The following is a 25,085-nucleotide window of genomic DNA, read 5'->3' on the forward strand; positions in this document are numbered from 1 at the left end:
GCTTTGTGTGGGGGGTTTTCTGTTTTGTTGTGTTTTTTCCCATTTACACAAGGTCACACTCAGAGTTCTTCCTCCCTGAGAAGAGGTTTCACATTCATCAATCTGCCTCCCATTTCCTTCAGTTGGGATCATTCAGCCCTTCCTGAGGTGTTACCATTTTTCCATTTCTTCTTTGCTCCCTCCTGTCTTTTAATAACTCTGGGAGACAGGGAGGCACCTTGTAAAGTTAATTTCCTCAGAAGCTTTCAAAGTAAAGGCATCTCTCAGCCCAGACACCACCACCCCTCTCCACCCCTCAGCAGGGACACACACCCCTCCGCGGAGCCTTAGTCACTCTGGGCTGTGCCCGCCGCCCAGGCCTCTCCATGCCCAGCTCTGTCTCAGGGGCACAGTGAATTGCTCTGTCTACTGACTCTTTGGCCTGGGTGTGGGGAGCCCAGATGGGAAGAGCCTCCCCCTTTATTTTCCCTGCACCTTCCTCCCATTTTTCACTTCCCAGCTGTGCTCCCCCTTCCCTTCACTGCGTTCAGCTTCTCTCTGGTACTTTCAGGACTTGGGGGCTGGCTCTCTGCCTGTCCCAGGGATGGCATTTCCTCTTCAAAGGCCTGTGGCTGCAGCCACCCAGCTCTAAGGAGCACACAAGGCTTTGGAATCGCTGTGGCTTTTGCTGCCTGCCTACTTGGAAGGCAGGGGCAGTTTTTTAAAACACCCCTTTGGTTTCTTGGGGTGAAGCTTTTCTCAATCCTGTTTTATTTATGTGAACACGATCTGTGGCTTTTGAATGTTTGTGTTAATGGACTAAGCTGAAAGCATTTCCTCTTACCGGAGAGAGGGCCCCGCACAGCTGGGGGCCAGGCTGCTCAGCTCCGGCGAAAAGTGTCCCAAGAGGAACAAGTCGTCAGCCAAGGCAGTCTGGAGACTGAGAGAAATTCATTGAGACCTGCATGGGCAGCAGCGGTCAGAGCTGGGATCATAGACTGGGCCACAGAGCTCAAGAAAAAAATCTTTTGATTAATAGGGAAGACTGGACTGGAGGCAACTAGATTTTTGCAAATACATTTTTAAAATTGTGCGTATATATACCAAAACTGTGGTTTTCAACAGCTTGGGTGTCTGATCTTTCCAGCCATATCCCCAGCCTTCTGAGTTACTCCTGGTAGTGTTAAGAAATCCAGCATTTAGCTGATTCCTGAACCATCTGTCTGTAGGGGAGCTGTCATCTGAAAGTGTAGCAGAGTTCTCAGCCTATTGACATGCTTCCTGTGTGTCTCCCTTCCTTACTTCTCTCTCCGCACTGCAGATGGAAACAGAAACAAAGACCCAAAGGATCCACTGAATATACGATCTTTCCATAGTTAATGATTGGACATCCTAGTGCTGGTGTGAGGAAAGGAGGCAGGAGAGGGGCAGGTGGCACCAGAGAGGACAGTGTGGAGGGAGGAGGATCCTCAGATTTGCCATGAAGACCGAGGAACAGAGTAGAAAGGGCTCAGGGCTGGGATATCATCAAGGGGTAGACCCACCATCCCACCAACAACAGCCCATAGCCTGTGTATCCCTGTGTCCAGTGGCCCCAGAAACCTGTGAGCCCGTGAGCTAAAGGTGGGAGACTTACCTGGACAGTCTGTGTGAGGATGTGGGCACAATGAGGAACACGCCTCCCTCCAAACAAGATGGAACTGAACAGGTTTAGTTGAGGATGCTTCTATGATCTGGGCCAGACGATGGGTCCACCAGCAGTGTTGCTTGAGCTAGTAACCTCCTTACATGCAGGGGCCAGCTGGTGCTGGAGACTGAAAAAACTGCAGCAGAAAAGAACTGATGTGGGGCCCCATGGGAAATAGACAGTTCTTGAGGCAAACTATTCCAGAGTTCCTTTATTTAAGATATGAGTTCGATGTTGGTGACCCATCTATTCAATCTTCACCCTCTCCTTGGACATCATCTTCTAACTCCTTGGTTTAGTGACCACTGAATCTCTCTTCTGACCTTCAGACCTGACCTAACTGCTTGCTTGACATGACAATCACACATGTACTCAGTGTAACACATGGCTAGTTCATTCTTTTCTCTACTTCCCCCTAACCAGCTCCCCTGGGTCATCACTCTTCATTCAGTTGCTCACACCAGAAATATCAGAATGATCTTTTTCTCTTTTCTTTTCCCTAATACTCCAACCAGCTACATGATCCTATTCATTCAGCTTTCTCTCTTTATTCTGTCCACATCTCATTCTCTCTTTGGCCACCAAACTAGTCCAAGTTAACATCTTTTCTCATCCAGCTACTACTTTGGTCCTCAGACTGGTCTCTTGGCTTCTCCTCTTATCTCCTCATAGTCCATGCTCTATGGACTTAAAGTACAAATTAAAATAATGTATCTAAAATACAATCTGATTGTATTTCTTACCTGTCCAAAACCTTTAAGTATTTTATATTGCTTTTCAGATAAAATCCCAAGTCCAAATTCCAGCCTTGCTTCCTCCTTCCAGCCTCATCTGTTACTAGGATAGAGACCTTATCTTTCCATTTCATTGCTGTTCCTTCAGCACCTAGAACGATGTATAGCACAACATTGCTTTGTATAAGTAGTAGTTGGATGAATGAATGAATAAATAAATGAATACACAGAATTTCTATGTATTCAAGGATAACCAAGTAAAATGCAGAGTGAGAGAAAGCCAATATTATAACCCCTCAGGAAAAATCTGTATTCTAAGACTTCAGTGTATTTTTTGCTTTTGGCTGCACTAGGTCATCATTCGGTGTGCAGGTTTTCTCTAGTTGCGATGCTTGGGCTTCTCTGTTGTGGAGCACAGGCTCTGGAGCACTTCAGTAGTTACTGCACATGGGCGCTCTAGTTGTATTGAGCAGGCTTAGTAGCTCTGTGGCATGTAGAATCTTGGTTCCCCAGCCAGGGATCGAACCCTCATTCCCTGCATTAGAAGGCAGATTCCTTTCTTTTTTTTTAGTAATCTTTTATTTTATTTTATTTATTTTTTGATATCCTTTTATTTTTTATATATATATTTTTAATTTTATTTTTTAGCTTTACAATATTGTTTTGGTTTTGCCATATATCAACATGAATCCGCCACAGGTATCCACATGTTCCCCATCTGATTCTTAACCACTGGACCACAAGGGAAGTCTTGACTTCAGTGTTTTGATCCCAGGGCTGGAATAGTAGAAAATACTTGAGAAAGCATAGCACAAAATGCAAGTTGAATAAGTTGGTCTCTGTTATTCTGCCCCATGGGGTCCCCATTCTGGATATAAGCAGCTTGCTATGCTATCTGAAAGATTATCTATGAAGACTGTGGGAACTGAAAGGTTTACAATGGGAAGAGAAGAAGTGGCAGTTGGAAAGATCAGTGTAGAGGATGGTTTTGTTCTGTTTTGGTTTTGGCTGACTAGCATCCACTTCACTCCCTAACAATACCCCAGTTTTCTTTTGAAGAAGGATCTCTTCCTGTTGGATTCAGTCTATTGGGATTGTAATTAAGAGCCTGCCTTCCCTTGAGGCCCAAGTTAAACCAATAGATGCTTTCTCCCTAGAAGCAGACTCTTGAGCACAGAGATCAAGAAATTTAAAACATTTGCTGTGTGGAGGAGACCTTCCAGCCATACCATGCCTGCTATGAGATCACCAAGGTCTGACTGGGGGCTAGTTATCCCATTAATTAGCCCAGTTGTGGGCTCTCAACCATTACAGAATAAACTTATTATCCATAATTTCATCAGAGTTGTTTCTGTTGTTTGTAACTGCTAGCGTGATAATGTTGGCACAAGGGAAAATTATCAAAATACAGTTCTGACATCTTTTAATGTTCTGGGCCAAAGCCATTATGTAAAGCCAAGAATAAACACCATATGCAATTTGACCTTGGGAGTACAATTATGACTGACTTTCCTAACACGGAAATGTATAACATTCAAATATGGATCTTCTTAAGCTGTGCTTAGTAGCTCAGTCATGTCCGACTCTTTGTGACCCTATGGACTGTAGCCTGCCAGGCTCCTCTGTCCATGGAGATTCTCCAAGCAAGAATACTGGAGTGGGTTGCCATTCCCTTCTCCAGGGCATCTTCCAACCCAGGGATCAAACTCAGGTCTCCTGCATTGCAAGCTGATTCTTTACCATCTGAGCCACCAAGGAAGCTCTCTTAGAGATCAGTAGCTGAAAATATCACACTTTGGACTGGTCATCTGTATCTAAAAGAAATACATTAAAACCACTCCTTCAACTTTGTCTTTCATTGTACCCATAGTAAAAGACTAAAAGTGATCAAACTTACTACTGGTCTGCTGCTGCTGCTAAGTCACGTCAGTCGTGTCCGACTCTGTGCGACCCCTTAGATGGCAGCCCACCAGGCTCCCACATCCCTGGGATTCTCCAGCCAAGAACACTGGAGTGGGTTGCCATTTCCTTCTCCAAAGCAGGAAACTGAAAAGTGAAAGTGAAGTCGCTCAGTCATGCCCGACTCTTCGCGACCTCATGGACTGCAGCCCACCATGCTCCTCTGTCCATGGGATTTTCCAGGCAAGAGTACTGGAGTGGGGTGCCATTGCCTTCTCCACTACTGGCCTGGTAAATACAAATTAAAATAAGTACCATGCTCTTGCCAATCAGTTCTGCCAAAATTTAAAAAAAAGAAAAAGGAAAAAAAGCAGGCAATATCCATTGTTGATGAGAATGTGAACAAAGGGCATTCTTTCATAGTAGAAGTACAAATTGGTCAGTCTTTCTGGAAGGCAGTTTGGCAGTATTTATCAAAATTCAATACATGTATACCCTTTGACCCAGCAGTTCTACTCTTAGAAATAAAAAGAGTAATACAGGTATAAGACTGCTCAATGCAGCATTAATCTGTCCTATCAAAATATTAGAAACAACCTATGTTCCTTAATAGGTTGAGTACATTTTGGTATAGTTTCATGATTCATTCAGTAGCCATTATAAAGAATGTGGTTGCTATGTAGTAGCTATGTAGTAGTAGTTCATAATATTTTACTGACTGCAAAAAGCAAGTTATAGAATGTGAAGAGAAAAATTCTTTAAAGAAAAAAAAACTATACACAGACTTTATGTATGTGTATGTAAAGACGTCTGAATGTGTACAGAAAAGATCCAGCTGGGTTGGCACTGCAGTTAGTGGTGGCTACATTTGACAAATGGGTAGGAGCATTGGAAGGGGAGAAGAGAGGAAAAGAAAGGAAGTTTGATTTTATATTTTATATATTTTGGTATATCTGAATTTTTATTGCCCTTCTCTTACTCTTGGGATTTAAAAAATTACTTTTTAATTTTCTAAAAACAGAAAAAAGGAGTAAAACTGCTAACATATAAATAAAATAATCAGATAACAAGCAAAGTAACCTTTCCAGAGGTCAAGGGTGGGTTCTAACCCACGGGTCTGGTCAACAGTCTGGTCTGTCCCAGTAGGTGGAAGCTGAGGGACTAAGCGTACCTAGGTTCTCTGTAAGAGAACCACCTAGGCAGGCCAAAGGAGCTCCTCCTGGAAGCCTTTCCCAGGCTGGGTGAAAATCAACCCCTAAAAGAGTTGGAACTGCACAGCTGATTGTTTTCATTGGCTCTGCCCATCTTACCTTGAATACCTCCTCTTTTGTTCATGAACGTTTAATGTGCCATCATGTTATAGCTGCAACAAGATTCCTGTCTATCTAATGAACTTAATGATACTGATGTAGGTGTCTAACAGACAGCAATTAGAACCTGTTCTGTTCATTGAGATATCGTAACACCACCAGGTACCTGTTTTTCATGCTGCCTTGTTTGGGCAGAGAGTTTATTTATTTTTTTCTTGTATTCTACTTCATTCCAAAACACATGGTATGTGAAACACACTGTTAAAAAAAAAAAATCATAAAACGGGGAATGAAAGAAAAATAAGGGTTAAAAACAAAGTTAATCCAATAATGAGGTGGACTTAAAGCTACATTTACCTAAAGTTTTCTGTACTTATAAGTTAAGGGTGGGCCTTCATTTGACTCTGAGTTTCCTAGTTGGCAGAGCGACATGGTAAGGTATAGGATCAAAGTAACAGTCTTGGTTTTCCTAAGAAATGAAAGGAGAAAGATTTCTCGGCAAGCTTGAATGTATGCATAGCTGAGAAGAAAAGAATCCTACCACAGTCTCATGGATTTTAGAGCTGAATCCTGATTGATGGCAGTCAACTTACAGTCATTTTCCAAGGCAACAGTAGTTTCCTTCTTTTATATGAAATAACATACCTTGAGTTACTTGGTCCCCTTGCATTGTGGTCCCTCCTCTCCAGAGAGGAATCCTTGTGCTTTCTCTCAAAGCCATAAGCTTGGGGAAGAAAGCTCTTTTGTTCAAGTTATTCTTGATTACTTCCTAAAGCTCCTGTCATGTGGTTCCAAGTTTAACCATAGTCACTTCGGACATGAGTTTGTTTCCACAGTGATGTATGTCAGCAACCACAGAGTAAGGTTGTATTTTTATATCAATATGATACCCTTTGTTTATTTGTTCCTCAGAGGTTTCACTTTCGCTTATGTAATGGGCTAAGGCATTCTTCCGTCATTAACTCATGCTGGGATCTCCTTTTCCTTTGTATCTCTGATGCGTCATATTCTTGACACTTGACTCCCTTGAATCTCTGAGATACAATGCTCTGAGTTAGTGGGCAGGAGTGGGTGGGAGCCAGATGACATGATGACTTCTCCACCCTTCCCCACACAAGAACCGCCTGAGTTTGTCACTGAGTCGTTTCTGAACTCAGACTTTTGACATCCCTCAAAAATCACATCGCCTTAAAACTACGGCAGCTACCAAAATCATCAGGGTTACATGGGCCTGGAAGACTGTAAGCGCCCATGCTGAGTTAAGCAATGGGCCCAAAAGAGTCTCCTAAACTCCAGAGTTCCATTGACCCTGGTCCCATAGAGTCTGTGGCTAAAAGTGGTCAGTCCCCCATGCATACCCCCATCCATACCTACACTATAGGAGGATCTTGAAGGAAACATAAGCTGCAAAATAGGAACACTCCTTGGCTTGGGGCTCATTTTCCTGAGCTCCTCCATATTCTCATATACAGCTATCTGCTCAGATGTCTGACAGGAATCTCAAGCTTAACATGCACAAAAAAGAACTGTTTCACGTTCCCACCCCACTCCCACCCACGTACTACTCTTCTACTCTTCTCCATCTGGAAAATCGCACGGCTATTCACCCAGACACTCGATCCAAAAACTTAAGAATCATGCTTAATCCCACCTCCCCTTTCCTTCACCTTTTAAAAGAAAGTGAAAGAAAGAAGGTGAAGTCGCTCAGTCGTGTCTGATTCTTTGCGACCCCATGGACTGTAGCCTACCAGATTCCTCCATCCATGGGATTTTCCAGGCAAGAGAACTGGAGTGGGTTGCCATTTCCTTCTCCAGGAGATCTTCTCGACCCAAGGATTGAACTCGGGTCTCCCGCATTGTAGGCAGACACTTTACTGTCTGAGCCACCAGCCAAATACCCTGTTTCTATTTCCAAAATATATCTGAGTCCCTCCACTTTTCCCCATACTCATGGCCATCATCCTGGTCCAAGCTGCTGTCATCTCTTGCCTGAATGACTGAAATCACTAACTGGGATCCCTAATCTATTCTTGCTACCACTACAATCTATTACCACACAGTATGCAGGGTGGCAGAATACATTGTTCCTGTGCTTAAATCCCTCCAGTGACTTCGTGCTGCTCTCAAGGGGGGGAAAATGCTGTTGCTCCTGCCCATCTCTCAGATCACATCTCATACCACTTTTTGTGTCAGCTCTAGACACATTAGCTAGCAAATGAATGGTGAACGAGTGATCTGGATGAAAAGGAAAAAAGAAAAGAGGAGCAACAAGGCCACTGTCAGATTTAGACCTAAGGTACCAAAGAGGAAGCAAGCAGAAAACAATGAGAAGGCTGAGCCAGAGAGACCATCCTGCCCAGTCAATAAGCTGGGCACAGTCATGTCTGATTATGAAGCATGTTAAGAGTCAGGGGCTTCCCTAGTGACTATAATCATAGATGTCCTTTCCATTTGTTTGGCCCAACCTTAGTTCAAAGTAGCATGGACGTAAACTTTAGCCCTGGCCTTGACCGAAGGGCCACACACTCCACTTAGTTGAAAAAACTCTGTCAGTCAATGTGTATCAGTGAGAGTTTACACCAGTGAGGCATTGTAGAGCACTTTGTGGACATGGCCCTGATCAGCTTTCACCTGCCAAATAACCCTCCTTTCCTTTGGGATCCCCTTTCTCTCACTCTTCAGAGTCCTAGATCGAAGTCCAGCCTCTGTACTGATCTGAACATCTGCATGAATTTCTGTGTGCACTTCTGGAAGCAGCTGGTCCTTCCTCCTCATCCTGTTAATTTCCTTTTCTTCTCCCTTGCCCAGGTCTTCAGCAGACCTGCCACAAACCAAGAACCCACAGGCTGCCAAGAAACAGTCCTTTTCTCTTGTCTGGAGCATAGAAATACAAGGTTAGATATGGAACAAAGAACAGAATGACTAGATCAGCAAATTAACCCAAAGCTTACAGAGATAAGATGTGCTTAGCCACCATTACAAAGGGATGTCATGGTTTCTTTCCACTTGGTTAGATGGCTTACATTAAAACTTTCAGATGTTGGGTGCAGGTAGTGTCTTTGGGACCAACAAGATGGGAATCTAATTACACATCCCAGGAGGGAATCAGCTAGCAGCTGCAGCTCATCTCAGGTCTGAAGTGTCTCCTCACCCAACTGTGAAAATGACCTAATTGTGTACAGACAACAGCAATTGTACAGGGAAAATAATACAGCAATGCAAATATTCAAACCAAATTGGAAAAGCAAAGCCAGAAGGAGCCAGAAAACATTAGATCATTCAAACTGCAACCTGGCCAAGACAGCATCTGGGCGTGCACCCTCTGTCCAGCTTTTGTTCACATTCCATCCCTAATTCTTCTTTGCATTTATAGAATCATGACTCGGTATTTGCACAAAACCCTTTGTGTGGCTGCATTCTAAAGAACAAGATTTTCTCACAGTGTCCCTCCAGCAGGGGCAGAGAATTCCCCCAGTGGAATGCTTTAATAGGCTTCCAGGTCAAAAAGAGCCTTTCTCACTCTGAAGAGATGGGCGGAGGAGTGATGCACCTTTGGCCGGCGTATATGTTTTAATTGTGTGGCCAGGGCAGGCGGTGCTCACTTTCCTTCCTCACTGGGTCATTTCCACTTTAGTTCTGAAAACAAAAAACAATTGATTAAATAAAGAACCTTCCTGACTGAACTTTGGATCCCCTCTTTGGATCCGGACAAGAAGCGGGGGTGTTCCCACTCCTCTCCTCCTCCTCCCCCACCGTGTCCTAAAGCTGGTTTAAGACCACCTGAGAGTCTGTGTCTCTCCTGGCACAGTCTTATGGGTGTCTTTTTGGAGTGGCCCCCTACCCCCTTCTCAGGTGGCATAGGAGACACGACTGAGCACACACTCACCCCCTTCTGGGGCTTCCCTAGTGGCTTCCCTAGGTCACTCTCTCCTGCCTGCCAAAGCAGGAAACATTGGTTCCATCCCTGGGCTGTGAAGATCCCCTGGAGAAAGAAATGGCAACCCATTCCAGTATTCTGCCTGGGAAATCCCATGGACAGAGGAGACTGGTGGGCTATATATGTCTGACTCGCAAAGGAGTCAGACACCACTGTGCCACTAACCAACCAACCAACACGTTCCTCTATAGGGAAATCACTGCTGGACAGGCTCTGGAGTCTGAAGCCCTGGGCAGAACCTGCTCTGCCACTGCAGGATCTGGGGCAAAACAGATTACCTCTGAGAGCTCTGGATCTCTCATGAATTAAATGAAAATAAACAGTATTATCTGCCTCCCCTGTTTTGTCAGGATGAAATGCTATAAAGGGCTTCTCAGAGTGCCTGGCACCTAGCAAGTATTTCAGAAATGGGAGGTTTTCTTGTTATCATCACTTGGATGTTCTTCAACCTCAGCCACCCCCACCCCACCCCCCACCCCCCCACCCCCCCAGCAGTCAACTAGATACCTCAGCACAAGCTCAGTGAGGAAGCAGCCAAGGACATTCAGGTTTTAGCACCTGCTCATAATAAGTCTCTCTGGTTCATGAAAATGAAACACAGTAGCATTTACTCAGTGACAGCCACCCCATCCCCCATGGAAACGAGGACAAATCACCGCATAAACCCCAGTTCCCTAGTTTGTGATTGTCTTCATTTCGGTAGTTTCTCCATTTGTCAAGACGTAGAAAGTCTTAAACAGCTGGGGCTCTGGGAGGAGGGAGAATCAGGGGAGAGGAGCAGGGACCTCAGACAGACAAACCCGCCTTTACCTGCATCACTCAGCGCAGCCGATGCCTCCGCCCCAGCGCTCCCCAGAAGGCGCACCCAGGACTGCTCCGGGAAGCATCACGACAGCCGGCGCGAAGGGGCGCGAATTACCTTCCTTGGCGCCCTAGAAATCGGGAGCCAAGCGAAATAGAGGAAAAGAAGAAAAAAAGTCCTGTATTCAAATCCCTTCACTCCACCTTCCCAGCCGAGGCAGCTGGGGCAAGTTCACATCGTCCGTGAGGCTGGAGGATTTCGTTTGTGAACGTGGCTCATGGCAACACCGCTTTGGAGGTTCGTGGGGAGGATGAAATGGGACCGGCCGGCGCCATGCCCGGGGGTGCAGAGGCAGAGCGGCAACGGAAGGATGTGCCCGCATCCCCAGTCCCTCCCTTACGGCCACCCGCGTTCCTGCGGGTCGGGTGGCGCTCGGCCTCCCCCGGGGACCTGACCCGGCTCGTCTTGCGAGCCGCTCTCCGGTTCCGAGAGGCCGGGGTCGCGGCCCCCGCGGCTCCGCGTGCGTCAAGCGCCGGTGGCCAGGGCTCCCGGGCCGGGAGTGGCGCGCGCGTAGCGGGCAGGGGCCATTGTCCTGCAGGAGGCCCGCGTCGCCCTGGCGGCTCCTCGGTCACCGAACTGGGCCTCTGCTTAGTCACAAGTGGTACAACCCAGTTTCTGATGTTCTCAAACTCTTGCCTGCAAAGAAGAGAAGAAAATGCTTAAAGAGAAGAGCCCTCGTTTATGTTTGTATTTGTTGCCATGGGGTTCAGTTCAACTGTACACAGATGTAATTTTTTTTTTAATAATAAAAAAAAAAACTTTTCAAGCTGTGTACTGCAGTGGACAAAGATTACACCATGTTTGTGTTGTAATGTTGCTATGGAAGTGCATATGATTTTATTTGGTAAAAATTTGCAGAGAAATCGAAGGAAGGTGTATGTATGCTTGACAAACATGAAGTTTCAGAAGACAGGATTCCAAACACACTAGAATTAAGAGGGTTTCTGACAATAACTTGAAATCTGGAACTGCAGTGTATGGGTGCTGCTTTACCAGCAGGGACTCTGACCCAGGAAGCAAAGGTTTTAGAGTCCAAGAGTCAACGATTTGACCAGCTCTGCCGCTTACAAGCTGTGTAAGTTAAATGGGTGAGTTACTAAGCCTTGGCTGACCTCTGCTTTCCTCATCTCTGTATCAGGGAGCCATTATCCCTACCTTGCATTGCTGATATTGAGAGGAAATAAGATAACAGGTCTTGAGCTCTGTACACAATAACTGTTCAATAAATAAATAGTAGTCCTCCTTGGTGGCTCAAATAGTAAAGAATCTGCCTGCAATGCAGGAGACTCAGGTTCAATCCCTGGGTCAGGAAGATCCCCTGGAGGAGGGCATGGCAACCCACTCCAGTTTTCTTGCCTGGAGAATTCCATGGGCAGAGAAGCCTTGTGGGCCGCTGTCTATGCAGTCACAGAGTCAGACACAACTGAGCGACTACTTTTCAAAGCCATCCTTGTGGAGTGGTGAGAGCAGTCCCATTAAGCTTAAAGGGTGTAGACTCATTTATCAAACTGTCTTTGGGGTTCTGAGGTTTGGAGCATTTAGGGAGCACCAAGGAGGTTCAGTCGGAGAAGGAAATGGCAACCCACTCCAGTGTTCTTGCCTGGAGAATTCCAGGGACGGGGGAGCCTGGTGGGCTGCCGTCTCTGGGGTCGCACAGAGTCAGACATGACTGAAGCGACTTAGCAGTAGCAGCAAGGAAGTTCAGTGCTGGCCAGCCTTGGTTTTGTGGACAGTTGTGACATCAGATGAGACCATCACTGAAAAGTATAGACTTCAGCTGCCAAAGGTGATCTGCTACAAACAACTGGGATGCCTAGTTGGGGCAAGTTGGTGACACTTAGCAGGAGCGGCCTCCCAGCATCTGGCTCCTATCAGTCCACCCATTCTGTTTTATCAGCGGTGGTCTAGAACTGCACAGACTCCAGCATGTCTAAGAGAACAGAAAATCTGTCTCCAGAGCATTCACACCTAAACACTTTGGAGGGCTGGGTAATGATTATAATCAAAACATTTTAAAATCTTCATTTAAATCTTCAAGTTAATTCATGTAGATTGAAATCTGCCAGGGGAGTATTCTACATACACATTTTGTATGGCTTGCAATTTGAAAGATTCACAGACTTGCTGGAATGCTGTCTCCCCACCCTCACCCCTCCCCCTCCCCCCACCCCAGTACACACAGTAGAGGTTGGCAGAACACTCGGAGAGCTTGTGCTAACCTTGATCAAGTTACTGGATCTATCTGGGGCTCTGTTTTCTGATCTGGAAAACGAAGTGATTTCTGAGGTCCTGCTAGACTTAAATGACTATCACTGCCATTCATTTACCTTGAATAAAATACAAGAGGTCTCCCAATATTGTAAATGTTTTAGCTAACCTACATTAGAAAACAATGAGAAAAAACTCTATATCGTCTCTTAACTTGGCATTCTAATTACTCAGTCCCTTGAAGGGCCCCCCAGAAAAAGCATCTAAAATATACCAGCTTACCCATACCTTTTACAGCCAAGCCCTTCTTCCTTGTCCTGATTCAGGAACTCCACCATTGGACAAATGTTCCTCATCCTGCCAGGGATGATTGAATGGACTTTATGTCTGCTCTTTCAACACCTTCATGACTTTTTAAAAACTAGTCACTTTTTAAAAACTAATAAACAGTAAAAAAGCGGAGGGGAACCTAATCAATTTTGTTTTTAAACTACAAGCCATATAACTTTGTGTATAATTCAAAGGAATTTTTTTTCCTGGCAAAATTAAAGGACAAATGTTCATTCATTCAATCTACATAATAAAATGGTCAAGGTGTATATTTAGTGATTATATAAATCTCCACGTGTGTGTGTGTGTGTGCTCATCATGTCCAACTCTTTCTGACCCTTTGGACTGTAGCCCACCAGGCTCCTCTGTGCATGTGATTTTCCTGGCAAGAATACAGGAGTGGGTTGCCATTTCCTCCTCCAGGGGATATTCCCAACCCAAGGATCAAATCCAAGTCTCCTGCAGCTCCTGCAATGCAGGAGGATTCTTTACCTGCTGAGCCATCAGGGATAGCTTCTATTAATACATATATGTGTGTGTGTGTGTATATATATATATATTGCTAGAACCCTAAACTTGAAAAAAAAATGTCTGCCAAATGGCTAATGGTACCAGTCCCCTCATTAATACAATAGATACTGCCTCTTACATTGAGGATATGGGACATCAGCAGAGTTAGCTGGCTAATGATGTCAACTATGTATCTAATGCTAGGATTACTAATGAATCAAAACCCATACTTTTCACCTTCCTTCTGCCCCTGACTATTTTGATCTTGGGTTACACATTGGCTGAGGTGTGGCAATGAAAGCCAGATCACCTTGATGCTGGTCACAAGCTGTGCCATTACGCAGCTCTGTGACCTGGGACAAGCTTTTACCCTTTCTGGATCTAGGTTTCCTCGTCTCTAAAGTAGAGGGACTGGGGCTTGGGCCATCTCTAAGGTACCTTCTGGCACTAACAGTCAAGGATTCAGCTATCTTCCAGCTTGGAGAGGTTATCTGCTGCCAGCTACTGTTGGTTCTGGGAACTTTTGTTCACATGAGACTGACTCTCAGATCCTATCAGCTTGAAAAGTCCTTGGCCCTTGCACTTCATACAGCTCTTCCAGGAATCAAGACTGAAGCTTTTGCTCAGACTTGGGTTCAAAGCCTCAGAGTTAATTAGAACCTCCTCACGTTTTGAGAGTAATACAAGAACTATATCCCTTCCCAGGACTGGTAGGTCATATTCCCTGCCTGTTTGTTCTGTCATCCGATGTTTGCTTATCTTCTTTTGGGTGAAGATTCCATTTTCTTTCTTTCTTTTTTTGCCTTTTTCAGATTCCAGCCAATTGAGCTTGTGGACCGCTATGAAAACCTTCCCTGTGGGCATTTCTCATCTCCATCCTCTTTTTGAAGAAGTTTCCAGGAAGGACTGTGATATAATTTCATGGAATAGAGCTAGACAGGATTGTATTTATCCAGGAGTGGCCTCCACAGGCTCCTGGTGATACAAACTGAGAGATGGCAATGGCTTTGGCAGACGTTCCTCATCCCTGATTAGCGGTAGGAGTACATGGTCTCCTCCTGTATCCTTTCCCCTTGTCTGCAGTGGGTATGAGACACCTATCAAAAGAAGCCTGGTTGAAAAGCCACTAGAAAGTTATACATCTTGTGCAATACTCTACTACTCATCATAGAAAACCTTTATAAAGCACTTAAATGGGATATTCTTTCTGAACTTGGAAAAGATTTGTTTTCAACTTCTCCCACAAGCTTTTTTCTCTTCTTATGCTTATCCTTCCTTCCTTTTCTCTTTTCACATCCTAATTGAAAGCTAGAAGATGATTTTTGGATTGTCTTGGGTTTTCTGTGAATTTTTTTTGCTGCTAAAATAACTGAATGAGGTCATCACCAGTTTGGAAGGATACCCAGAAGCCACTATAATTATTCGTTACAAGCTGGCAGGTAAATAGAGAAGAGGTCTTTTGGAGACTGTGCAACAAAGCCTTGCAAGAGAAGGCCTATGTGGCGAGAAGGAATGCATTCAACCCAGGCAAGAAGCACAGAAGTATTCTGGTAAAACAGGGTCTGCCACAGGGCACAGCTTTGCCTCCCCTTCTTCTGCTGGACCCAGTGCAGGCAGCATGTGGTGCTTGGGAAAGGCCTTTCTGGAAGGGCAAACCACAAGAATGCAGTCCTGCATGTTGCCTCCTGAACCAATCAGGGCAGCGATGACTGGCCCTACATGAAAGTGCTGATTGGTCCTGACGAATAACAACTCATATCTGGGAATAGATACTGCTGTCATTGGCAGGCTAGGGGTGGGGGTGAGGTTGGGGACAGATTTGCCAGTTTGGGATTTCAAGTTCATACGTGGCCAACACAGGTTGGACAGTGTGTCCAGCCTTGCCCTGTTGGTACTTTGTTCCTGCCCTGTATATACAATTCCTTTGCCAAACTGGTATTTTGTCCTGAGTCTTAGGGCACAAGAGAGCAAACAAACAGATGGAATACATTAACTCCATCTCTTTTCTTAGGCCCTTTGCCGATACTAGTTAAAGCTGCTCTGCTCTTTACTTGGAAGTAGTTTTGACTCCACTTTCAAAGTAACATTTGCAAAGGGAATGCAGACCAGTGCTTTGTCATGATTTCTCATGTACAGGGAATTTGAGATTTGAGTTCCTGGCTGAGTGAATGAGGGCTCCAAAAGCTTGTCTTACTGAGCTGTGGCTGTAAAGATGCTGATCAGAAAGGAAGGCTGCTGCTCCTCCTTCCCCTCTGCTCATGCCCACGTAAGCCCTCTCAACACCAGGCTGCTGGTTTTCATCACGAGCTGCATCTGGTGGTGAATTTCGGCTATCTGGGGACTCTTTCAGGCATTTACCATGCCATTTAGAGAAAGGCCAGTGTTGTGAGGCTGAGACTGAGACTAGCAGGGATGGTCTCATTAGCAGCAGCAAGGGCCTTAATTTATTCAAAGATTTGTTAAATATCAGCTGAAAGTCACTGACACTGATGGATCTCAAATGAGCTCTTCATAAGAGGATATGCAGTAGAATTCTTTTTGTAAAAATTACATAAACTGGCAAACCTGATCTATTCTGTTTAGATGTCAGGAGAGTGACTACCCTTGAGGAGGGGATGGGCCATGCGTGGACCTCTCTGGAACCAGAGAGACTTGGAGGGACTGATAATGTTATGTTTCTCGATCAGAGTGCTAGTTATATGGATGTGTTCAGTTTGTGAACACTTATTCAGCTGGACTCTTATAGTCTATGCACTTTCCTTTATGTATATTATATTTCAGTTTAAAAAAGTTACTGAGAGGCCATTCTATGTACAGAGACATGGAATGATCTCCAAGTTAAATGGGAAATGCAAGAGACAGAACAGTATGTAGAATATGCAATGACTGGTATAAAAAATAGATGTGGGCATATAATTGTATATGCATCTCTGGGTCCTGAGAAGAATGATTGCCCCAGGGGTGCCTGGAGACAGAGGTGAGAGAAGAACTTGCTTTTTATTCTGTGTCCTTCTGTACCTTTTGAATTTCATATCATGTGCTCAAATATTTTATTCAATAAAATTATTCATTAAAATATTAGCTAAAGAAGACCTTATGCAAAGTGAAATAAGCCACAGAAGGACAAATACTGTGTGAGTCCACTTAGATGAGGTACCTTGTTGTTGCTTAGTTGCTAAGGTGTGACTGACTCCAGGGACTGTAGCCTCCTGGGCTCCTCTGTCCATGAAATTTCCCAGGCAAGAATACTGGGGTGGGTTACCATTTCCTTCTCGAGGGGCTCTTCCTGATCCAGGAATCAAACTGGCATCTCCTGCTAGGCAGGTGGATTCTTTACCACTGAGCCACCTGGGAAGCCCTAGAGGTACCTGGAGTATTCAAATTCATGGAGACAGAAAATATAATGGTATTTGCCAGGGGCTGGAAGGAAGAGGGGATGGAGAGTTTTTGTTTAATAAGTGGGTGCGGAGTTTCAGCTTAGGAAGATGACAAACGTTCCTGAGATGGATGGTGGTGGTTGCACAACAATGTGAATGCACCTAATGCCACCGAACTGTACACTTAAAAATGATTCAAATGGCCAATTTTGTTATGTATATTTTGCCACAATAAAAATATATATTTGCTAAGGCTAAAGTCGTTATAAGATTAAGGGAAATGTATATGTGCTAGTTCTGTCATTTGCAAGCTGTGTCACCAGAGGAAGTCAGTTAACCTCCCTGTGTCTCCATTTCTTTGTTTCCTCATCTGTAACGTGGGATAGTATTAGTACCTATCTTATGGGATTGTTGTAAGAATTAAATGACAGAGTACCTGAAAGTTTAGAATAGGCCTTGGAACAAATATGCTCAAGAAATGTTACTTATTATCATTTTTGCAGACCCCTAGCTATAATACCACCACATTTATATTTTGTGAAAAGAATCTATACACTTGTATGAGAGTGTATGTGTGTGTGTGTTAGTGCACACGTGTGCATGCAACTAATATACTTACTCATGCATCCATCATATATTTATCAAATACCTTCTTTTCATCAGACATTGTGCTACAGGTTGGGCAGAGAGTGGTGAGCCTGGATTGTTGGGGTAGAGAATGGTGGTAACAATGAGGCTCCTGTTTAAACAGAGATGTTTCAGGCTGCCTCTCTGAGCCGGTGACAGTCCTAAGTAGATCGTGAGTCCTGAAGGGGCTAGCCACAAAAACTAGAAGAGCTTTCCTGACAAAAGAAGCATAATGCTGCAAGATCCCAAGTTTGAAGGCTCTTTGTACATGGGTTAAGAGGAAGAGTAGTGTGAGAGGTGGCTGGAATGTACATAGAAAATTCTAGAAAGATAGGGAAGGAACTGTTCTGAGTGGTTTCTGCTAGGGAGTGGGACTCAGGGAGGTGTGGGGAGGAGGGTATGTAGCAGAGAAAAGTAATTCCACTTTTTACCTCATTCCCTTCCACATAGTTTGAATTACTTGACATAGCATGTATCTAATCAATAGGGGGGAAAGCTGGTTAGTAAAAAATTGAGGAATTTTCATGATTAATAGTAAGGCATCTAATAACCTTTCCTTCTTTCAAGAATCACCTCATCTCAACTCTCCTCTCAGTTACTTTCCATGCATCAAGAGAGTAATGTCATTGGCCTAAAGTGGCCTTCTCCTCCTATAGTATTCAGCCATCTCTTTTTGAGCCGCTAATAACTTTTTTCAATTCCTTCAGTGAAACCCTTTAATCATCTCTGCTTCTGGGACTATGTTTACTTTTTTTTTTAAGGACCTTTCAAATTCATGTAGGATTCTTACTTTGTTGTCACTGCAATGGCAGATGCACCCAGAGGCAGGTGCTCAATGTTTTGGCCACTTGAAGCAGGAGGGGAGGGGGGATGAGGACAGAGGGGCTGAGGGAGCAGGAAGAAATAAAGCAGTGGGCCTGCCAAATGAATTCCAGAGGCTCTCTGGGGCTGCATGCGTCCCTTTCTGTACCTCTGCCAGGGTGCTCAGCACCTTGTCTAAGTTGGGCAGGACTGAGAGTTTCTCTGTAGACTGAGCATTCAGAAAGGCAGAAAGCTTTGCCTTAGCCAAACAGAATTCCAGCAGTGCTAAGACCGCTTAGACTCAAACCTGTGAGTCAAGATAACTGACGATGTGTTCTACGATGGATCTCAAAACAGCCCGAGGCGGTGGTGTGGACAGGAGTTTTGATCTGGAAGTCTCCTGGCATCCTCCATCCTCTAAAGTGAGCCGGAGCCAGAAAGGAGGAAAACAGAGCATCTGATCCATTCTCGGCCGGCCTGTCTTGCTGATAATGTCGTTGGCTACATGGCAACAGGAGAAATAAGGTGACTAATACCAATTTGGAAACCTGCACTGGCCTCTTTGTCTGCTCATCCCAAGTCCTAAATGTCTCTTCTGTGTCCCTTTTGTTTCTTCTCTGGATGTTTTGATACCTATTTCCCATCCAGAAGAAGTACTTTAGTTACAACTTTGTCTTTGGCATCTGGTCAGAGGCGGACACTTGAGTTTCTTCTCTTGGCACTGCCCATCCCCCCGTGTGCTACTTCCCAAGTCCTCCTCGGCCAGACAGCTCCAGACACCGCAGGGGGAGGTTCTCCTTTCAGGTGTAACCCATGCAGTCCTATTCCAGGAAGACTCCCTCTCTCCCCATCACTCTGTGTTTAGAAAACTCACTCTTTGCCTGTTGTAGCCACACACTTCAGGAAACAAACTCACTCAGAAGGACAATGCAGTTAGTGGAGTGCAGTTTATTACACGGGCGGGCCCAAGGCAGAGTCTCCTCTTAGCCAAGGACCCTGACCAGCATTTGTGAAATCTTTTATACCCCATGTGTACGTGTCTGAACCCACCACCCCAAATTCCTTGAGACTTACATAAACCAATGAAAATACAATCCCAATAACCCCATCATTCACGTGTTAGGTGCTCATGTGCCCAAACAGTCAAACAATTAGCCAATAATCAATAAACCCGAGGTTACACTCCAATAGATACAGAAAAATTTATGGCCTGTCTGGAGGAAGGGGTGATTAGTATATGTTTTCTCTTAGGCGGTGAGTAACCTAGATACGATCTTCAAGGTTCCCCTGTCTGGAGGAGGTCTTATCCTTCTGTTGTTGTTTTCATAGGTACTAAACACAGAATTCAGAGTCCATTGGAAAGGTGGCCGAGCTTGATCAGCATGAACAGGCCTAATATGGAGTCCAGGCCCTATGAATTCCTTCTTCATGCCAACTATGAGTAATGATATTAGTAATAAACTAGTATTTATTGAGTGTTTATTATGTATCAGGCAGTATTCTGAGTGTTTTACATGAATTAACTCATTTCATCTTTATCATGCCTCTCTACAGTACAGGTGTGCATGCTAAGTCGCTCCAGTCGTGTCCAACTCTTTGAGACCCTATGGACCGTAGCCTTCCAGGCTCCTGTGTCTACAGAATTCTCCAGGCAAGAATACTGGAGTGGGTTGCCATGCCCTCCTCCAGGGGATCTTTTCAACCCAGCGATTGAACCCACATCTCTTGCATTGCAGGTGGTCTCTTTACTAACTGAGCCACCAGGGAAGCCTGACTCTCTGCAGTAGGTGTAAAGAGGCTGTTGAGGAAACTGAGGCTGGAGAGGCTGGCTTCCACAGCTTTCCTTTCTACTGGGGTCTCTGCTGCGAGCCAGCCAGCAGTTCTCTGTACACATTGACAGCCCCTGCCAAAGGGGCCTGGCTCTTGGTGAATAATCCTCTCCTTGATCTCCTTCACTCCTCATCTACTTTCACATCCTGAGCAAAAAAATGTGTCCCTGGATTCCTCCTGCCAGCTCCATCTGTGAGGCATGTGAGCCGATGTTTGAATAAGAATGACTAAAGGGGAAAGCGGTTTTATGAACTTCAGACTGTGAACTCAAGGAAGAGAGTGAGTCAGGCCTCCACATTCTTGAAATACTTTCAGGAGGCTCAGTGACTTCAGACGATAAGAACCTGAGGCCGAGCTCTCCGGACCTCCTTGGGAGGCCTCCCACGAGGAAGAATGCGAGGGCGGCCCCTGGGCACCTTGTTCCCGTACACCGTGCTGTGTGGGGTTGAAGGCCACGGCCAGGCAGAGTAGCCCCTGACTCCCAAGGGCTGCTGTGCTTCTGCCCAGGCTATATCCTCAGCCTAGAATGCCTTCCCCTAATTCCTTGTCCGCTTGTCTTACGGGGCTCAGAGGCTGTGTCTCCTCCTTGGGCTGCTCCAGTCAGAAGCAGAGGCTCTGTGCCCTGCCTCCACAGGGCTTTGTGCCTGCTTCTCTCATCCCCAAACTCCATGCTCCTAGAGAAACGTGCTGGCTTACACCTTACACAATACACTCTTTATACCTATTGAAGTTGACAAGAGCTCCTGGGTGGAGGGAAAGTCCTGTCCTGGGAGGTGGGAGATGTGGGTTCTGGTCCCATTTCTGGCCTTGGCTATGCTGCGTAACCTCCCATTCCTGGGGAATTAAAATGATTTGTTTTATATGCATTACCATATGTAAAATGGATAGCTAATGGGAAGTTGCTATACAACACAGGGAGCTCAGCCTGGTGCTCTGTGACAGCCTAGAGGTGTAGGAGGAAGGTTCAAGAGGGAGGGGACATATGTATACTCTTAGGGCTGATTCACATTATTGTATGATAGAAATCAACACAACATTGGAAAACAATTATCCTCCAATTAAAAATAAATTTAAAAAGAAAAAGGAAAAAAGAAAAGGTTCATGAGGAAATTTTAAAGGGTGGTGGATATTTTTATTATCTTGATTGTGGTGATGGTTTCATGGGTGTATGTACATTTCTAATATGTATAGCTTCCTATATTTCAATCATACCTAATAAAGCTATTTAATAAATACTGCAAAAAAAAAAAATTTGTTTTGATCTTCCTCTCCCACAGATGTGACCTCCCAAAGGTCAGGGACATAGACTCCCAGACACCAAGGAGTAGCACACTTGCATTAAAATAAGTCGAAATAATCATGGATGAATCTTTCTCCTAGTCTCGTACCTCCATTACCCCTTTCCTTGCCCACTTTAGTCCCAGAGGCCGACTGGTGCCTCCATACACAAAAGGAGAGGATCATCCACCAAATCAAAAAAAGATGATTTTTCGTGCATGTATTGCAGGGCCAGAGTGAATCAGAGGCTGCATACGGCTGAGTTCTGGCACCACAAGGGTGAATGGTGAAGAATGACTCTCATTCCAGATGAACATCACATTACTGCAGAAATCCTTCCCAGATCCTTGAGCAAGGAAGGAATGAAAGGATGTACTCAGGGCCCACCTTGTAGACGGAAAAGCTGAGAGCAGAATCACAGACAAGAGAATTCTCCAACAACTGCAATCACTTTCCAAAATGAGTAGTAAGTGAAGGATGGAACGAGGACATAAGACTAACTAGGCTGTGAGTTATTGGTCTGAAGGCCAAAATTTAGTGCTCCAGTCCCTAGACTCTCTGGGAAAAGTGCTTTCCATGGTCCACCCAATATACTGGTTAAAGCTATTGAAATCAGCAACAGCACCCAGTGCCAAGGAAACAACCCTGCCCTGGAAGTAGGAGGGACTTCCCTGGTGGCTCACATTGTAAAGAATCTGCCTGCAATACAGAAGACCCAGATTCAATCCCTGGGTCAGGAAGACTGCCTGGAGGAGGGCATGACAACCCACTCCAGTATTCTTGCCTGGAGAATCCCATGGACAGAGGAGCTTGACAGGCTATGGTCCACAAGGTCACTAAGAGTCGGACATGACTGAAGTGACTTAACATTCACAGAAGTAGGAGATGTAGCTTGTATCCCCATCTCTGGCACTGATGAAGTCAGGGACTTGGCCATGTCACGTAACCCCCCATGTCACCTCACCTGTGATGTGAAGAGATTGGGCTGGTGAAGAGGTTGGCTGACGGTCTATGGCTCCTGCCCATGTCTCCTGCTCTCCCATGTCACATACACAAGCATTTCTCCAGTGAGCAATCTGGCATTTGCCCCAGCCTCTACTTTTACAGGTAACAGGGCTGTCACCCAGTAGCCCCACCCTCCACGACAGAAAGGAGGGAGTGTGGGTAAGTACAGATACATTTTGGCACATGTTCAGCCAGGCAAATTGGATTTTTATTAGTTAAATGAGTTTAAAATTTAAAAATGAGGTTGTAGGTTGCACAGGGGAGGCCCCCTTCCCCTATCCATTCTCGCCTCCATTCTTGCCCATTTGCCCATCCCCACCACCCACCCCTGCCCACTGGGGGCCTCTCTGGCATTCTAGCCACCTGTGGAAGCTGCCTAAGGACACTTAGTTCTGCCATCCTAGTCAGAGCAGCCCAAGTTCACCTTGCTGCACCTGCCAGATGCCTTCTGCATTCTCCCAGGTAGTTAATGATCTTCCCCCCATGGGCAGAAGAGCTCTTTAATAATTTACCAGAGTAGATAAAGAAAAAAGCATAGTTCTCTACTTGGAGGCCAATTAGGCTGGGAATTCAGACAGTAGGGATGGAGTTAAGATTGACTTCAAGTTCAGACTGAGCTTTTTTGTATAGGAATCCTGCCTTATAGCTATGTTTATAAAGTCTTAGAACCTTCATCCAGATATTTAAACATCCCAGCTCTACTGTATGATCAGCACTTTAGGGCTCCTTCACTGCTTAGAGGAATTAGCTATGTAAAACAAAAGAAACCAAAATATCCCAGGACAAAATGAGATTGAAACATTTAAAGGACTCCAGAGAAAGAAAAGTTACTTTGCATCATCTGACTTCTTGAGTTCCTTATTAGAATTGAAAAACAACTGTATATTTCTTTGAGTCAAAAGCACTGATTCCAAGAGAGAGCAGTGTGGTTCAGTAATTAAAAACAAAAAACAAACAAACAAAAAAACATTCTTTGGATTAGAGATCTAGGTTGAAATCCTGCCTTTCAACTAACTGGGAAACTTTGAGGAATTTATTGAGATTCTCTGAATCTCACTCATCTCTAAAATGGGAGTAATTCTGTCCTTCAGATTTTTTTCATGAATTGTAAATATGTGAAGAACAACCTGGCACACAGTAGACAATAAATGATGCATTTTCCTCATCACCTCCCTCATCATCCACAAAATTTGGATTTTGAAAAAAAAATGAGAAAAAAAATACTCCCTCTCAAATGTGTGACAGTGATGTTTAATAAGGATAAACATGGTAAACTGTAACATTGATGGCCCCTAATGAACCACACCTCTTGCTATCCATGCCCTTGTGCAGTTCCCTCCCATCTTGGCTCTGTGATCATGTGACTTGTTCTGACCAATGAGGCATCAGTGAGTGTGCCATACTCAGAGGTTTAATAGGTACTTGCACAGTGGGGCTTGTTTACCTGGAACACTCCCTCTCAGAAGCCAGCTCCATGGCTGTAAAGCAGCTCAGGCTAGACTATAGATGATGAGAAGCCACAAGAAGGGAAACCCTGGGGGCTGAGGGGTCACCTCAGACACCCAGTTCACAGCCAGGCTCCTAATTGAATGAGGAATTACAGGAGTAACCACCCAGCTAAACCCAGTCAACCAACAAAATTGTGACAAATGGTAAGTCATTGTTGTTTTAAGTGGCCAAATTTTGGAAGGGTTTTTTTTACACAAATGTCAAGTCCTAAATTTACATTAAGAAAGGTCAACAGTACAAGGAGAATTTGCAGATGATCCTTACAGAATGTCACAAGAATTAGACCACAGGATTCCAGTTAACCATAAGCATTGACATACTGCTAAAAAACTAAATGCAAGCTCAGCCTGTTTTCATGAAACAATAGACCATACAGTTATTAAGTGCCTGCTGGTTACCAGGCTTTGTGTCAGGGTCTGGAGATACAAGCAATTTAAGACCCAATTCTCCTGTACCATATTTTCTCTTGGATTCTGACATTTATGCCTGTACTAGCACTGGGGGCTGCGAAGACAAGAGAATAAGTGCTCATAGTTTAGTAGGGAAGGTAGGTATGTAAATAGAAGAAAACTTTAGGTCCCTTAAGGAAGCAGATAGACTTGCTGGAGTTAGCACTCAGGGAAGATCTAGTGGACCACCAATCTCAGGCTCCCAAGATCTAACCCACCAGTATCCCATTTTTTACAGTGACCTTGACAAACTCAAGTATACCTGAAAGCAAGTAATCAGGAAATGAAGGCCTGAAGATCAGATCACGTGAGGAATCATTGTAGCCACCTTAAATTCTTCTCCATGGATAAGAGAAACAGGAAGGAAAAGACAGGCTGGCAGTGTAAGTAGGGATGAAGGATGGAGCACAGACTTATTTAACACTTACATATGGAAGAGGATTAAATTCATTCTGAAAAGTGCCAGGAGGAGAAACATAAAGAGGAACTAAAAGTTACAGGGAAATGAGTTTCAAATTAATATTCAGAAGAATGTCTAACACGTCTGGAGGATGAACTGCAGGATTTGGAGTGGGCACCATAGAGATTAGGGAGAACGGCCTGGGTCGCCTCCTGCCGAGCAGGTGGGGAGGGGCTTCTGACAGTAGGTGGAGCCAGGAGCTTCTAAGTCTCTCTTAAGTGTTCCGCCCTAGGATTCACCCCCGAAGTTCTGTCATTCTCATCCCGACTGGCTAGCATTCTGAAGTAGACCAG

The 25,085-nt window shown here is 44.8% G+C and overlaps 2 long non-coding RNA genes across 2 annotated transcripts; one reads left to right on the forward strand and one right to left on the reverse strand.

The window, feature by feature from the left end:
• Positions 1-776: 776 nt before the first annotated feature.
• Positions 777-9,724, reverse strand: LOC129655194 (uncharacterized). The gene is made up of 3 exons (XR_008715822.1): positions 6,255-9,724; positions 1,616-1,802; positions 777-1,294 (listed from the first exon to the last, which is right to left on the reverse strand). It is a non-coding gene; the product is annotated as an uncharacterized LOC129655194 (long non-coding RNA).
• A 2,243-nt stretch (positions 9,725-11,967) lies between these two features.
• LOC129656169 (uncharacterized) lies at positions 11,968-19,708 on the forward strand. The gene is made up of 5 exons (XR_008716245.1): positions 11,968-12,194; positions 13,934-14,166; positions 14,269-15,722; positions 18,619-18,786; positions 19,591-19,708. It is a non-coding gene; the product is annotated as an uncharacterized LOC129656169 (long non-coding RNA).
• Positions 19,709-25,085: the final 5,377 nt, after the last annotated feature.

Source organism: Bubalus kerabau, chromosome 6 (genome assembly GCF_029407905.1).
Source record: "Bubalus kerabau isolate K-KA32 ecotype Philippines breed swamp buffalo chromosome 6, PCC_UOA_SB_1v2, whole genome shotgun sequence".
Classification (NCBI taxonomy): domain Eukaryota; kingdom Metazoa; phylum Chordata; class Mammalia; order Artiodactyla; family Bovidae; genus Bubalus; species Bubalus kerabau.